Genomic DNA, 4,186 nt, shown 5'->3' with positions numbered 1-4,186 from the left:
AGAATTTATAGAAAATGTCTTATAACTTGCACATTCCTTTTATAAATCATTCTGATTGTAGTATTTTACCCTAAGGAAATAATTCAATAGAATTACAGGCTATATGCATGAAAATATTTGTTACATCATTATCAATAATGGTAGAAAAACATCCAGCTTTTGAGGACACATTAAATAGAACCTGATCCCTCAAAATGGTAAAATTATCTGTAGTCATTAAAATAGTCATTATGACCACTATTCATAATTATTAAGAGCAAAATTTCAGGAGCAAAAAGAAATATATGACATTCATACCATGATTGTGATTATGTAAAAAGTATTATGCATCTAGAAGAGAATATACAAAAATAAAAAGTGATAGAACTATGGCTGATATTTTAAAGTTGTTATCCTTTGAGAATTTGTCTTTAACACTATATTGTCTTTTTATAAGAAAAAAACTAATGAGCCAATTTCTATTATTCTATATTACTGCAATCTTACAAAGTGCATAATTATGAATAGAAAGGAAACTAGAATAGAGAACATCATTGACCTCCTGCTATGGAAGAAGAAACTGACCTTCAAGATAAAGGAGAGTGAGGAAAAAAAATAAACTACTATGTATTAACCGAGTAATTCTGCTAATATCTGCTAGAGAAATGAAATAGGAATCAGGCACGGTCCTCACTGACCTTCAGGTCCCTATGACATAGTATAACTTTGATGCTTCAAATAAAAAAGTGCAGCCTATTGTACCTGACGGGAAGCTTTGCACTTTCATTATGCATATAATATCTAATAGATCTTTTGAAATCATAACCTGTCAAGAGGCAGAAAAAAAGACACAGGAAAATCCTTGAAGAATAGAGCTTGTCAAGGGTCAAAGTAAATGGCAATATACTTTAATAAGCAATAAGCTCCACATTATTTCTGGGTGGTCTATACACTCAGTGGACTGTGGTATCATATATTGAATTTCAGAATAACTTCTTTGTGTCTCAGAATACCATTCCAAGATGTCTCTCTATTATTCAGTTTATGTGTAGCAGAAAAAGAAAAAGAAAAAATATAGTGCCATTGTTGTCCAAGTAACACCTAATTGGGAAGATACATTTCGAGCTACCAAAACCTTAAGATATATTACTTAATTATGATTTTTATTATTTTTACATTATCTTCATCACTATTTCCCCCATATTAATAGCAACACTGAGAACTAACTTAAATTTTTTCAGCTTTTCAGCACTCCAGGTCTAAATAATGCATGCATGCCAACAAAGTAGCCACATTATAGACATGACGAAATGAAAATTGTATTTGTTAACACTGAGGGGAAAAGACTCATATTTTTCAGGTAAATAGCTCTTTGCTAGCCCATACCAGTAAAGCGATAGAAACCAACTTTTCACAAACAATCTTGGATCTAAGAACATATAAAGTAGTTTTCATATTCCCTCAAGTGTTGTGTGCATCACAATCTAGTTGCAGAGTGACCAACATAGAAACAGAAATGCTAGGAGCTAAGACTCCCTTTTGTGCTCTATTGTAAAATAGCTTATCATCTCTGAGTCTTTGGCTCGTGATTCTCTCATTGTGTGCAGTAAGGAGCTAGTCTCAATACATACATAAGATGTTTTCCAAAGTTTTCCCAACTTTAGGTCCCTATTTCTATTTGGAATCAGAAGTAATTTTTACCCTTCTTTTCAACCAGGCATGCGAGAAAGAAGCAAAATCACTGCCTTGGTAACTACTACAATATGCTTGAACAGCTTGGCATGTTGTTGATGTCATATATTTAACGAAGTTTCAATTTTATGTACTACAGAAAAGCAGTCTTCCTCCTTCCCACACTGCACTTCCCAAAGTCTAATTTGAAAAGTGTCCTTGCTGCTAGCCAGCAATGAGTCTAAGAAAAGAAAAAAAAGTGGAATTCACTACTAGAAATTTTTTTTTTAACCTTAAAGGAGGATAATGACTTTCAGTATTTTGTCGGGTTATGCAGTTTAGCAGACACGGAATTTCAGAGCACAGTGTATGGCCTATGGTAGGTTAGTTGTCCTTCTTTTGCTGAACTTTTTATGACTAAAGATACTAATGTGTTGGTGCATTCAGTAGTATTTCTCAAGATCCTACAAGGAATCTGTGGGCTATCTGGTTAGCTCAGTTGGTTAGAACGTGGTGCTGATAACACCAAGGTTCCGGGTTCAATCCCCGCCCCCCCCCAAAGAAGAGAATCCTAGTATTAATTAGAATTCAAGTGAATTTTGTAAGAAAAGTGGGTTTTTCTGAGATAACCTAAAGACCTAGTCTCTATGTATAGCATTTGTATTCTCAGGTTCCAAAGATGAACTTCAAGAACACAGATTTTACTTAAGTCTTTATACTTTATTGGATTCAGGTGACAATTTTAGTTGCTTACAAATGTCTTGTGATTTACTTTGGCAGCTATTTTCAACTGTAATGCATACCACCACTCTAATTATTCCTACAATATTGTGTACATATTTTAATATTAATTCAACTAATATTTACTATGCAACAAACTTAATAAATATGTAGCACTTAAAGAAATTTGAACTAAAGGAGAATTCTATAGGAATACACAGGCTGGTGGGTCCCTTTGCAATCTTTGTGTAAATGCAACATGGAATGGCAAAATAAATAGATAAAAACATATTTCCATCATCTCCATCATTTAATTGTGGAAATAATAGAGAAATTTTCTAACAATATTTGGAATTGCCATCTTGCCAAAACACCTCACATTCAAATTGTCTCCGACTGTTTTCCAAATATAGCACACTTTGTTTTAGATTGTTTGCTAGTGTACGACTGTCTGTGTCATTAGGCAGTAACTCATATGTAATGTTAGATTCTGAGCAGAAACCCTGTCTATTCATCTTAGCAAATGTCAAATAACAACAAGCAATTCAATCAGGAAAAGCAGGAGGAACCATATACACAATATATTAAAAACTGGATATGCTGTAGGTCCCTGGGAAAATGGACTTATCAATGGCTGACTAAATTTAAAATATTTTATTTACATATTATAGATAGGTAGATAAATAGATAGATGTGTGTATGTGCGTGGAAGTATGTGTGTATGAGGTTTCGCAACAAAGAGCATTATTGTCTTTTAAAAAATTTACATATGAAAAAATTAACTAATTGGTGATGACACCTAAAGACTCACATAATTTAAAGGTTAATTTTATGTCTCACAAAAAAGTAATGTGGTTTGGGCTCTTCTCAATGATTCTCACTTTAGTTCTCTTTCAAAGTGTCCCTTAGTCACTTATCATGTGCTTCCAATTTCATACAGGCCAAATAAAAACTTTTATGGACATACTTTTCTATGAAAAGATCCAATGTTAATTCACTCCTGAGGACCCCTTACAATTGGTCTTTATCCATAAAATAAATAAGTAAATAATCCACTTTCTAGAGGTAACCTTTCTCAAGAACATACATATCGAAACTTTCAATGCAGTCTCTTTGAAATCTTATTCAGATGATCAATATGTTGCCAAATATTCATGGTGTGTCATTCAACTCCTGGTGGCTTTGCCTTAGGGGCAATTTGATTTTGTTGTTGCAAGCAAGCACAGCTTCTTCTATTCATGGCCTACCACTCAAAGATGCACCCTCAGCTGCGGTGACGTGGGAAGCACAAAGTCATGATCAATCAACAGATGGGATTTTGGATAGTGACAAAGCTTCTTTGTTTTCCTGGCCACCAGCTCACTTCATCTTACTCCATCTTACTTCATACACGATTGGAGCATGATTAGTCCTAAAAACTAAGGCAATGGACTGCCTGCCAGGAAATTCTAAATTCTAAGGAGGTAATAGTTTATTTATTGGTTGTTCATATTTTTCCTTTAATTGATCTTATTTTATAGATGTTGTTTGTGCTGCTACTGTTTTTGTTGTTTTTGTTTGGCACAAGGCTGAGGAGAGAGAGACTCTGAGGTTTAGTAGACCAAGGTTTTTCTCCTGAAAACAGTTAATTACCAATCTGCTGGTGAAACTGCTAATATGACCTTAACTAAGTTATTTATTTCTGTGAGCTGTTATTCACTCACAAGTAAAACTGTGATTAAAAATGTCTTACTTGCACGAGCATTGCAAGGACTTGAAATAATAATATATAAAAAGTACTTGTCATAGTGCTTAAACACATGGTGGGTTCTCAATT

The sequence above is a fragment of the Galeopterus variegatus genome, unplaced genomic scaffold (genome assembly GCF_000696425.1).
Source record: "Galeopterus variegatus unplaced genomic scaffold, G_variegatus-3.0.2 Scaffold896, whole genome shotgun sequence".
NCBI classification, from domain to species: Eukaryota; Metazoa; Chordata; class Mammalia; order Dermoptera; family Cynocephalidae; genus Galeopterus; species Galeopterus variegatus.
Note: the sequence above shows the minus strand (reverse complement) of the source record.